This window comes from Chiloscyllium punctatum, chromosome 20, assembly GCF_047496795.1.
Source record: "Chiloscyllium punctatum isolate Juve2018m chromosome 20, sChiPun1.3, whole genome shotgun sequence".
Classification (NCBI taxonomy): Eukaryota; Metazoa; Chordata; class Chondrichthyes; order Orectolobiformes; family Hemiscylliidae; genus Chiloscyllium; species Chiloscyllium punctatum.
The window spans coordinates 10,238,243-10,251,719 of record NC_092758.1 but is presented as its reverse complement, the minus strand read 5'-3'; the positions used below and the strand labels follow the sequence as shown (position 1 = coordinate 10,251,719).

The window sequence follows — 13,477 nt, the reverse complement described above, 5'->3', positions numbered from 1 at the left end:
TTGTCACATGTAGATACGGTGAAAGGTTTTATTTTGCGAGAAGTACAGGCAAATCATAGCAAACAAGGACTTTCAGATCACAAGGTGCTTAGGCATAGGGAGAAATACGGGGTTACAGCCACACAGGACGATGAAAGCAGGGTCAACATTATTCGAGGTTAGAGATTCCATTTCTCAGTCTAATAACAGCAGGGAAGAAGCTGTTCCTGAACCTGCTGGTGTGTTCAGGCTTCTGTACCTGCTGCCTGACAGAAGAGATTGTAGGAGAGCACTACCGGGGTGGGAGGGGTCTTTAACGATGTCCAGAACCTTTCTGCAGCAGCGAGATTTGTAAATGGAGCCCATGGATGGGAGGGTCGCTTCTGTGACGGTCTGGGCTATTTGGTTGCCATGTTTCACAATAGCGTGCTTCAAACTTATTTCGTTGTTTGTACAGTTCTTTGGGAGGGTGTGAGGTACACCATACAATGCAAATTCCTCCTCTCTTTCTTTCTCTCTCTCTCTCTCTCTCTCTCTGGGGCTACCTTTGAACATCTTGCAAACCCATCAGATCCTAATGGACGTCATAAACAGTGGGAAGAATGCAGTTCTCCATGCTTGAGGCCCAACAATTCTGGCCTCGGTTTCTAAAGCTAAACTCTCATCTCCACACAGCTCAGGCCTCTGTCTCATTAGAAATGAGCCACATGCAAACACAGAAAGGGAATTAAGGTTTAAGGGGATAGTGGGGGTAGGAGGAGCTGAGACGATGGATCAGCTTAATGAATGGTGGAGCAGCTTCGACGGGCCAAATGGCCTACTCCTGTTTCTATTACTATGAAACTAAGAAGGCATCCTGATAAGGTGCTGCATCAATGTTAGTGTGGAAAATAAAAGCTCATGGTGAAGGGGGAAGCGTACTGGTATGGAGCTGGCTGACAGCAAGCAGAGAGTGGGAATAAATGGACCTTTTTCAGGCCTGAGAGGTGTGTCATAGCAGTCAGTGACGGGGCCTCAACTCTTTACATTTTACAGAAATGGTTTCGACGAAGGGATCAAAGGTGCGGTAATTAGATAAGGAGAAAAGTGAGATGCAGAGATGGCATAAGGAGCCACCAAAGGGATACAGATCAGGTACGTGAGTGGCCTCAGACCTGGCATGGAAAACAATGTGGGAAAATGTGATATTCTCCTTTTCCGCAGAAAGAATAAAAGGGAACCATCTGCCCTAAACAGTGAGGGGTTGCAGAGCTTGGGGCTACAGAGAGATCTGGGTGTTAAGGGCGTAAGTTAGTGTGCTGGTACAGCAAGTCATCAGGAAAGCTAATAGAACTTTGTGTTTTATTATGAGAGGGACTGAATGTAAGAACAGGGAGGTTATGCTTTAGTAACACGGGGTATTGGTGAGACTGCATCAGGAGCACTGTGCACAGTCCAAGTATTTCGGGTATAACGGAAGGGTTACGTTCCTGTGCAACCTCACGCTATAGAAGATTACTATATAGAAAGTCACTCTGTAGGAGATCACTATAGAAAATTGCACTGTAGAAGATCACGACAGTAAATCACTATCCCTGTGCAGTAGAAAGTTTGTGCTATCCAAATTGCATCCACTATTCATCAATTGCGTTAAGGGCCAACTCGTGTTGACAAAATACGCGTTATACCAGAAATACCTGTACTGTACTGGTCACCAGACTAATGGAAGGATGTTAATGTGTCAGAAAGAGATCACAGAAGGTTTACTAGACTAATCTGTGGAATGAGCAGATTGCTTTCTGAGGCCAGGCTAGGCAGGCTGAGCCTGCATCCTATGGAGTTTAGAAGAGTCTCGAGTTAGCTTTGGCAAATAGAATTAAGGAGAATCCTAAGGGTTTTTACAAATATATTAAGGACAAAAGGGTAACTAGGGAGAGAATAGGGCCCCTCAAAGATCAGCAAGGCGGCCTTTGTGTGGAGCCACAGAAAATGGGGGAGATACTAAATGAATATTTTGCATCAGTATTTACTGTGGAAAAGGATATGGAAGATATAGACTGTAGGGAAATAGATGGTGACATCTTGCAAAATGTCCAGATTACAGAGGAGGAAGTGTTGGATGTCTTGAAATGCTTAAAAGTGGATAAATCCCCAGGACCTGATCAGGTGTACCCGAGAACTCTGTGGGAAGCTAGAGAAGTGATTGCCTGGCCTCTTGCTGAGATATTTGTAGCATCGATAGTCACAGGTGAGGGGCCAGAAGACTGGAGGTTGGCAAATGTGGTGCCACTGTTTAAGAAAGGTGGTAAGGACAGGCCAGGGAACTATAGACCGGTGAGCCTGACCTCGGTGGTGGGCAAGTTGTTGGAGGGAATCCTGAGGGACAGGATGTACATGTATTTGGAAAGGCAAGGACTGATTAAGGATAGTCAACATGGCTTTGTGCGTGGGAAATCTTGTCTGACAAACTTGATTGAGTTTTTTGAAGAAGTAACAAAGAGGATTGATGAGGGCAGAGCAGTAGATGTGATCTATATGGACTTCAGTAAGGCATTCAACAAGGTTCCCCATGGGAAATTGATTAGCAAGGTTAGATCTCATGGAATTCAGGGAGAACTAGCCATTTGGATACAGAACTGGCTCAAAGGTAGAAGACAGAGGGTGGTGGTGGAGGGTTGTTTTTCAGATTGGAGGCCTGTGACCAGTGGAGTGCCACAAGGATCGATGCTGGGTCCTCTACTTTTTGTCATTTACATAAATGATTTGGATGCGAGCATAAGAGGTAGAGTTAATAAGTTTGCAAATGACACCAAAATTGGAGGTGCGGTGGCAGCGAAGAAGGTTACCTCAGATTACAACAGGATCTGGACCAGATGGGCCAATGGGCTGAGAAGTGGCAGATGGAGTTTAATTCAGATAAATGAGAGGTGCTGCATTTTGGGAAAGCAAATCTTAGCAGGACTTATACACTTAATGGTAAGGTCCTAGAGAGTGTTGCTGAACAAAGAGACCTTGGAGTGCAGGTTCATAGCTTCTTGAAAGTGGAGTCGCAGGTAGATAGGATAGTGAAGAAGGCGTTTGGTATGCTTTCCTTTATTGGTCAGAGTATTGAGTACAGGAGTTGGGAGGTCATGTTACGGCTATACAGGACATTGGTTAGGCCACTGTTGGAATATTGCGTGCAATTCTGGTCTCCTTACTATCGGAAAGACGTTGTGAAACTTGAAAGGGTTCAGAAAAGATTTACAAGGATGTTGCCAGGGTTGGAGGATTTGAGCTACAGGGAGAGGCTGAACAGGCTGGGGCTGTTTTCCCTGGAACGTTGGAGGCTGAGGGGTGACCTTATAGAGGTTTACAAAATTATGAGGGGCATGGATAGGGTAAATAGGCAAAGTCTTTTCCCTGGGGTCGGGGAGTCCAGAACGAGAGGGCATAGGTTTAGGGTGAGAGAGGAAAGATATAAAAGAGACCTAAGGGGCAATTTTTTCACGCAGAGGATGGTATGTGTATGGAATGAGTTGCCAGAGGATGTGGTGGGCTGGTACAATTGCACCATTTAAGAGGCATTTGGATGGGTATATGACTAGGAAGGGTTTGGAGGGATATGGGCCAGGTGCTGGCGGGTGGGACTAGATTGGGTTGGGATATCTGGTCAGCATGGACGGGTTGGACCGAAGGGTCTGTTTCCATGCTGTACATCGCTATGACTCTATGAGTCTGCGGTAACTTGGTTGAAACATATATATAAATGGGGTTCGTGTAGTTTGTTGGCCGGCATAGACATGATGGACCGAAGGGCCTGCTTCTACTCTGTGTGACTGTATATAGAAGATCCTGAGGAGACCTGGCTGGACGGATATGGAAAGGACACTTCCTCTTGTAGCAGAATCTGGACCCAGGGGTCGGAAAAATAATTGAAGATAAAAAGATTTTTATTCCTCTTTCAGAGGTTTGAGAGAGTTTGGAATTCCCTTGCTTACAAGGTGGTGGATGCAGGATAACTAAATACTTTTAAGGCAGACAGAGGTAGATTCTTGGTGACCAAGGGGATGAAAAAGTATTGGGGATATGCAGGAATTGAAGTTAAAATTGGATCAGCCATGATCGTATTGAATGACACAGCAGGTAGGAAGGGCCGAATGGCCTACCCCTGCTCCTTGATGGTATGTCTAGTAGACTTCTGCTGGAAACAGAGTCCATTCAGCTCCTCCCTACCAGGGTCAATTGCAGGATAATCCCTTAATGTATTACGTTAACAAAGTCTGACCTTGCACTGAAGCCAGTGATGGTAACAGCGAGCCACAAGTTTCAGTAAGAGATCCCACCAGATTAAAAACTTCCTTTTTCTTTATTCACGCCTGGGATGAGGGTGGCATTGACTAGGCAGAATTTATTGCCCAGAGGGCAGTTAAGAGTCAACCACATTGCTGTGGATCTGGAGTCACATGTGGGCCAGACCAGGTAAGGATGGCAGGCTCCTTCCCTAAAGGACATGAGTGAACCAGATGGGTTTTTCCCAACAATCCAGTCACGATTATCATTACTCAAGTCCAGATATTTAAATACCACCAGCTGCTGTGGCAGGATTTGAACCCAGGTTCCCAGAGACTCCTATCCGGGTCTCTGGATGAACATTCCAGTGATAACACCACTAGGCCATCACCTACCCAATCAGAAGCACCGAAGTCTTGTTAAACCTGTCCGAACCTTGGTTAAAGTCAGCATAGTCCAAGAGGACTAGAGGGCTGCTCTCTCATTAAGAGGGACACGACTGGTTGTGGTTTAATCTGAAAGCCAGCATGGGCGAGGGGAGAGATTGAGTGGGCAGCTCTGGTTGAGTTCGCTCAGTTGGTTGGACTACTGCTTTACAGTGCAGAGTGTTGTCAACAGCATAGGTTCAATTCCTATACCATCTAGGGTCATCATGAATGTCTGGGTGAACAGACCACCATCTGCCTTCCCATTAGATTAGATTCACGACAGTATGGAAATAGGCCGTTTCGGCCCAACAAGTCCACACCGACCCTCTGAAGAGCAACCCACCCAGACCCATTTCCCTACCCCACATTTACCCCTGTGGCCAATCCACCTTGACCTGCACATCTTTGGACTGTGGGAGGAAACCGGAGCACCCGGAGGAAACCCACACAGACATGGGGAGAATGTGCAAACTCCACACAGTCTCCTGAGGCTGGAATTGTATCCGGCTCCCTGGTACTGTGAGGCAACAGTGCTAACCACTGAGCCACTGTGCCGCAGAAACACATTCACCAACCAAGGACGCTGTTCAAAAACAAGGGAAGTAGCTGTAGCACTTTTTTCAACCTTTACAGTCATGAAGTGTTTTTGAAGCATATTCTCTGTTGTAGTGCAGGAGACCCAGCAGCATAGCTGTGCACAGGCAGCTTGAACAAACATGGAGTACAGACTCACTCAGTACTGCACAGGGAATATTAGTCCAGGCTTTACAAAACCACAACACGTTGAGTGAAGAAAGACATTGCACTCAGATCTCCAAAAAAATGCAGAAAAATGCTGGAGAAACTCAGCAGGTCTGCCTTCACTGGGGCATGGCCTTATTGTTGCTGGATTAATCATCCTGAAACAGACACTAATTCTCCAGAGAATGTGGGTTTAAATCCTGGCCCTGCAGTATCTGGAATTGATGTTCAATGAATAAATCTGGAGACTCAAGCCACAAACCAATCACTGACTTTTGTAAATATGGTTCACTAATGTGAAGGAAATGTACTCTCTTCAGATACAAAAATTCTGCCCCTTACTTGGATTATCGACAGAAATCTAGAAGCACATCTACAAGACGCACTGCAGAAATTCACCAAAGGTCCTTAGAGAGCACCTTCCAAATCCACGGCCACTTCCATCGAGACACGCCCATGCAAGTTCCCCTCCAAGCCCCTCACCATCCCGACTTGGAAATATATCGCCGTCCCTTCACTGTCACCGGGTCACAATCCTGGAATTCCCCCCACCCCCAAGGATATTGTGGGTCAACCCACAGCAGGTGGACTGCAGCATCTCACCACCACCTTCTCAAGGGGTAACTAGGGACAGGCAATAAATGTTGGGCCCAGCCAGCGACACCCACATCCCTCCAGTGAATAAAACAATCTGGAGTTTGCAGAACACATACAAATTAAAATGGAACACTGGCAAATGAAAAGTTTAGAAATGTATTAGCTCATGTTGTAAGTTTCTAATAACCTCAAACTATTTTTTTTGATCTGTATTGTTAAGAAAACGGTACTAAACTGTCCAATCAACACTGGGAACAATCCATGGTGGCTTTGCACTGCAATCTCTGAGCTCGACCAAATGGAGGGGAAAAAAACATCTCTGAAAACCACATAATTAGGATTGCCATAATTCACATTTGCAGCGTGATAATGGAGGTAAATTACAGTCGTGGTGTGAAATTGGGCGATGAACTGGAGTAAAAGGAATGTATTTTTAACAAAAAAATAAGGACAGGTTTTATTCCACTCTGCTTCACCAGATCGAAGGTTGGAGTGAAGCCAAGTTTCCCTCTGCGTCTCTACAAACCAGTCCTTGTACTCTATCCTTGTACAGTACAGGCAGTTCTCGAATTCCTCACCCTAATGTGTCAACTTTCAAATGTTTTTGAGTCAAACCATAAGGGATTGAAGCGATTTATGAAGTGTGCCTTCTGGGAGGGTGACCAGAGGCGAAGTAGCAGATTATAAAAATAACAATGTGCAACTCCATCCTTTTACCCTTTTGCACATGGATTACAGGAACAGGACTTGCAGAGGCTGGAGGGTTTATTGATGGACTATGGCAACTTGTCAATGAAGCCTCTGCAGTCTTTACGCCCTAAGACTGCAGAACCACATCCACACACACACACACACATCCAGCCCTCTCCCTCAGCATTACCCCCAACCAGATAACCACACACACACACACACACAAAAAAACTTCGGATTAAATCTATTTCCAAAGCAAATGGGCTTTTATCATTTTAGATTTTTTTGCTGGAAAGAAGATAAACTTTTAAGCTTGTGGTGAACTTAATCACCTGACTGTCTCCATATCGAAATGGAGCGATTTTGAGACAGTTTTACGGTTTTCACAAATACAACTGCATAGCACAAAATGCCTGAAAATATCTCCTGCTTTTTGAAACATTGATTCAACGTTTTCGTTATCTGGACGGCAAATGATTGATATTTTTTTGGAAAAATTTTAATCGCTTCACGTTTCTTCATTAATTCCCAAAGTTACTTAAAACAAGCTGTCACCAGTCTGTTGCATTATTTTAATTACCCAAAATTATTCTTCAACTGCATTATTTTCCAACAAGTTTAAATTGCAGTTTTCAAGTAAACTTGGGCTCGCGTAATTCTGCTAGGCGTTACATATTTTAGAAACAGATTGACCTACCTTTAACCAACTGGAAGTAAATATATATATATATTTATATACACACAATGTGAGGAATGTGTCTACATTTCCTATCTGTCAGTTCAGACTACTGACTTTGTTCTGCACGTTGGTACATACTCACCCCTGGGTTGGTAGATTGGAGGCTGACAGTCACTCAGTGGGTGTGAGACTCTCTGTCTGTCTGTCTCTATGTCTGTCCCTCTCTCAGTCTCTCAGTCTCTCTCTCTCCTCTCTCCTGGCTCCCAGTAACAGACCTCCCCCTTCCCTGACGTGGCTGGGATACGCTAGCGTTTCTATTTTTAACAGAGATTGCAGATCCGCACAGTCCCCCCAGAGGAGTTTGCAATTGCACATGCTGCAGAGATTCCAGATTTGGCAGGGCTTTGTGCCCTCCCCAAAGCAATTGGGGGTTAATTTTATTTTTTTGGGGGGGTGGTAGGAGGTTTAACGCCTCTCTCGATTTGTCACCTCTATTGGGAGAAAGTGAGGACTGCAGATGTTGGGGATCAGAGCTGAAAAATGTGTTGCTGGAAAGGTGCAGCAGGTCAGGCAGCATCCAAGGATCAGGAGAATCAACGTTTCGGGAATGAGCCCTTCTTCAGGAATGAGGAGGGTGTGCCAAGCTGGCTTTGCTGACTGACCTTGGCTGAGTTTGCACCAGACAAAAAGGACCTTCTTATTCCTGCAAGGCTTGTTAAACCCAGCATTTATTGCCCATCCTTAATAGTCCCTAGAAAGGTAACAGTGAGCTGTCTTCCTGAACTGCCTCAGGGTTTAGGGATACTGCTGTGAGGGAGGGAATTCCAGGATTTTGACTCAGCTGTATATTTCCCAGAGAGGGTGTGGAGCGGCTTGGAGGGGAACTTTCAGGGCACGGTATTCCCTATGTCCTTGCTGCCCTTGTCCCCCGGGATGGTAGAGTTAGTAGGTTTGGAAGGTGCTGTTAATGGCATGCTGTGGGTCGCGGCAGTGAATTTTTAACCTGGATGGAGACGGTGATCCGGCCGATGGACACGTACACATACACGGAAATTCAGAGCAGAAAATTGTCATCCAGCTGCCTGAGCCTCCCCCACCATTCAGTAAGATCACAGTCAGTTTGCCTGTGGCTTTAACTCCACATTTCCGTCTACGCACTACACCCTTTCACTCCCTTGTTCGTCAGGAATCAATCTACCTCTTTTGAAATTTTCAGTGAGTCTGCTTCAACCACTCTCTGAGGAAGTTCCAAAGACTCACAAAAAAACTCTGAGAGAAACAAAAATCTCCCTATCTCCAACCTCGGTGGAAGACACTGTATTTTTAAATTGTGGTGTTCCCTAGTCTCTGCCACAAGGCAAACGTAATCTCAGGGCTGTGGCTGGGTCAGTGTTTATTACCCGTCCCTAGTTGCCCCTTAAGAAGGTGGGGGTGAACTACCTTCTTGAACCACTGCAGTCCGTGTGCTGTAGGGTGACCCACAATGCCCTTAGGGAGTGAATTCCAGGATTTTGACCCAGCCACAGTGAAGAAACGGCGATATACTTCCTAGTCAGCACGGTGAGTGGTTTGGAAGGGAATTTGCAGATGCTGGTGGTTGCAAGTGTCTGCTGCCCTTGTCCTTCCAGATGAAAGTGGCTGTGGGTTTGGAAGATGCTGTCTGAGGATCTTTGGTGAACTTCTGCAAGTGCGTCTTGTAGATAGTACACACTGCTGCTACTGAGCAACAGTAATGGAGGGAGTGGATGTTTGTGATGTGGTGCCAATCAAGCAGGGACTGCTTTGTCCTGGATGGTATCAAGTTTCGTGAGTGTTGTTGGAGCTACACCAATCCAGGTAAGTGGGGAGTATTCCATCACACTCCTGACCTGTGCCTTGTAGATGGTGGACAGGCTTTGGGGAGTCAGGAGGGGATTTACAGACCAATGATGTGGAGACATGAGTTCAAATCTTGCGGCAGCTTGTAGAATGTAAGTTCAATTGATCTCTGACAAATTGAAAACAAGTCTCAGTAATGGTGGCCATGAAACCACCATTAAAAACCCAGTTAACCAGGGTTCTTGTGGTGTGGTGGTAGTGTCCCTACCTCTAGACCTGGGTTTTGGTCCCACCTGTTTCAGATTCATATCTGAAGAGGCTAATTAGAAAAATATCTAAAAATCCAACTGGCTCCCTCATCCTTCAGGGAAGGGAAATCTGCCGTCCTTACCTGGTCTGGTCTACATGTGAATCCAGATCACAACTTGGAGATGCCGGTGTTGGACTGGGGTGTACAAAGTTAAAAATCACACAACACTGGGTTTAATTAGAAGCACTAGCTTTCAGAGCACTGCTCCTTCATCACCTAGTGTTGTGTGATTTTTAACTTCGATTACAACCGCGGACTTAGTTATTAAATGCCCTCTGAAATGGGAAAGAAAACCACTCTGTTCAAGGGCAACAAATACTGGTCTCGCCAGCGTCACCTGTGAAAGAATAAAAATAAATGAAGAGAAGAATATCACAAATCTCAGGAGCTCCCATGTAATAACTCAGGAAGCCCCACTGGAAAGGACATTCACTTGTGGAGGAACTGGCAGAGCCACTACCCATGATGTACACAGGCTGGTCCCAGCAATAGGACAGACAGTTCGTCAGCCCTATCCCTGGATCTGCTTTATACTGGGCTCAGGTGGTGAGTTCTGACTGGTCAGGCCCTTGCCTGTAACCAAGGGAACTCATACACAACCACCTCCATAGGGAGATTACGAGGTGATTCCCCACAGGCCTCTTAGGGAGTTATCACATCCTGCTAACAGTACTGAGGGAGGGCTGTACTATCCAGCTCAGATATTGAGCCAACACATCTGTCTGCCCACTCACGGTGACAGGACTGCAATGGGTTAGGAAGGATATTTCAATGAAGTCACGGGATACGGGTGTTGTGCGGGGAGATATAACTGAGTGAGGCTTTTTGAAAAAGCTAGCGCAGACTCGATGGAGCTGAATGGAATCCTTACGATTCCAATTCTACAAGTTGGCACCTCATCAACTGCCCCCTGAAGGGGCAATCCTGGCATTTGAATCACTGATGTTCAGAGAGAGAGAGAGAGAGAGAGAGAGAGAGAGAGAAAGCTAAAAGTGAAACTCCACTCTGCGCAACAAACAGGTGATTAGTGGTCAGCTGAATAAATATCTATCCCTCAGCAAGCTCACTCATTACAAACTTTGAGTTGAAGACTAACAGTTTAGCGAGAAGTGAAAAGTCTGTAAGCTGAGGGAAGCAGCTGCAAGGCTTTTCCACAATGCACACCTCTTGCTGAATTTATACCACGTTACCTTCAGTGTTGGCAGAGAAATCTTTGAAAAAAATGCATAGAGCTGCAGGTGCTAGAAATCAGAAACAGGGAAATTGCTGGAAAAGCTCAGCAGGTCTAGCAGCATCTGTGGAGAGAAATCAGAGTTAACGTCTCTGGTCCGGTGACCCTTCCTCAGACTCTCCTGTTTCAGTAATTGCTCATTGGTAGAGATATATCTTTAATTTGGACTGTGTATTTTTCTTCCTGTGGGTTCTGTGCTGTGTGGTTATGGAGAATTCTGCAGAGCAGTAACAGCCATTCTACTCCAGGCCAGGGATTACACCAAGCCTTCCCCAATTTAATCACCTCCCTCCCTACGCCTCGTCCAAATTCCCACCCACCAAACTCCGTTCCGATTTCTCAGCACACCTTCCGGCTTACTGGCATTCCAGTTCGGCCACAGACTCCATCACAATTAGAACATAAAACATTACCGCGCAGTACAGGCCCTTCGGCCCTCGATGTTGCGCCGACCTGTCATACCAATCTGAAGCCCATCTAACCTACACGATTCCATGTATGTCCATTTGCTTGTCCAATGACAACTTAAATGCACTTAAAGTCAGCAAATCTACTACTGTTGCAGGCAAAGCATTCCATACCCTTACTACTCTCTGAGTAAAGAAACTACCTCTGACATCTGTCCTATATCTATCACAAATCCCACCCCAAAGCAGCAGGATATGGTTGTGGAGCCATGTGAAGATCAATGTGACCATGCTCATCCCACAATCGGTAACCCCCTCCTTCCTACACTCACCCTTTGTATAAATGCACCCAATTAAATGTTACCCTTATCTGTCCCTTGATAACCTCTTGTGCCATAATTCCTGAACAGTCCCTTAGTACAAACAGATTTCTTCAGAATTCCTCTCGGCCTGCATTGATTTCGTTTGAACAACTAAATCAGTGCAAGCCCACTGTGGGGTGGCACGGTGGCTCCGTGGTGTAGTGCTGTTGCCTAACCACAGCGCCAGGGTCCCAGGTTCAATTCTCACCTTGGGCAACTGTCTGTGTGGAGTTTGCACATTGTCTACATGGGCTGCTCCAGGTGCTGTGTTCCACAGACCAAAGATGTGCAGGCCGGGTGAATTGGCTATGCTAAAAATTGTCCATTGCCCATAGTGTGAGGTGCATTAGTCAGAGGGAAATGGGTCTGGGTGGGTTACTCTTCAGGGGGTCAGTGTGGACTGATTGGGCTGAAGGGCCTGTTTCCACACTGTAGGGAATCTAATCTTAAAAAAACCCTATTAATGGGGAGATTACACCACAGCAGCAGATGCAGTTTTCCAGTTTCCCCTTCACCTGTGCTCACTGAGGAGTTACAAAGTTTGCATGCAAATCCCTGCATGACTTCACCCTTCTCTCTCTCTCTCGCTGTAATCCCCTTCCCTCCTCTCAGTTGTCAGAGATATTATACAAAGTCTAGTATTCCAGGATGTGCTGCCAGCTGCTTGGGCCCTAAGTTCTGAATTTCCTGTCCTAATCGTTTCGGCCTCACTATCTCTCTTTAAGACCCTCTTAAAAACTTCCCTGTTTGACCAAACATTAAAGCCATCTGTCCCTACAGTTGTTGATTTGGCACAGAGTCACATTGTGTTCTGTGATGCCCAAGTTCAATTCCTAAAGACTCCCAATTTAAGGCACATTGTAAACATGGATTTTTTTTGTATTGGTGGAGAATTTGAGCTGAAAACTGTGGTGTCGCTACCCCCTAGTGGCCACCTTTGGATTCCCATCTAAATAAGCCAGTTTGCAATTTCACCGTTTCACCTCCACAATCATTACTTGGTTTATTGCAAAATGTCTCCAAAAGCCTCAAGATCCACAGGATAGTAGATTTGGTTATTTTCTGCATAACCATCAGCGGTTACATAGAATCATAGCCATGCTGTCATTATAATTTATTAATATTTATAATCCAGCATCTCCTCAAAGAATGAATAGGAAGGGTTTGGAGGGATATGGGCTGGGCGCTGGCAGGTGGGACTAGATTGGGTTGGGATATCTGGTCGGCATGGACGGGTTGGACAGAAGGGTCTGTTTCCACGCTGTACATCGCTATGACTCTATGACTTCTCTGATTTCTCCTCCTGTGGGAGGTAGGGCAGGGGGAAGTTTGAACAAGTTGGAGGGCTCACTGGGTAGATTTCAGAGGGTCACTGACCCTCACTGCTAGCAAGACCACAAAATATGACACATCAACAACCATAAATTAGCAGAGCCCCAGTGCTCTGTGCGCCTCTACAATAGAATCCCGACACAATGAAAAGAGGCCTTTCAGCCCATCAAGCCTGTACTGACCCTCCAAAAAAGCACCTCACCCAGTCCCCTGCCCTATCCTTGCATTTACCATAGACACTGCAGCCGCAAGTCAGTATGCCCAATCCACCTGGCCTGTACATCTTTGGATTGTGGGAGGAAACCCATATAGACATGGGGAGAACGTGCAAACTCCACACAGACGGTCGCCCAAGGCTGGAATCAAACCGGGTCCCTGGCGCTGTGAGGCTGCAGTGCTAACCACTGAGCCACCTTGTCACCATATTCAGTGCCATCTTTATATAGAACCACGAAATATTAAACATAAACCAAATAGGTCAAATATATAGAAAAGCTCACTCTGCTTTTTTAAACTTGACAGTCACCATCCAGTCCCCCGCAGAACAGGTACAGCGCAGGGTTAGATACACAGCAAAGTTCTCGCTTAAATTGAAAGTAAAGTTTAAGCAAAACTGTCACTGTCCCCATCAAAGGCTCCCAGGACAGCTACA

General features: G+C 45.9%; 1 protein-coding gene across 2 annotated transcripts in view; it reads right to left on the bottom strand.

The window, feature by feature from the left end:
* Nucleotides 1-7,641, bottom strand: part of anxa6 (annexin A6) — a 105,994-nt gene extending 98,353 nt beyond the window's left edge. For both annotated transcript variants that reach the window (XM_072590293.1, XM_072590295.1), the window contains exon 1: nucleotides 7,508-7,641. The gene's annotated coding sequence lies outside the window, so the exon portion shown is untranslated. The remainder of the gene's footprint in view (nucleotides 1-7,507) is intronic.
* Nucleotides 7,642-13,477: the final 5,836 nt, after the last annotated feature.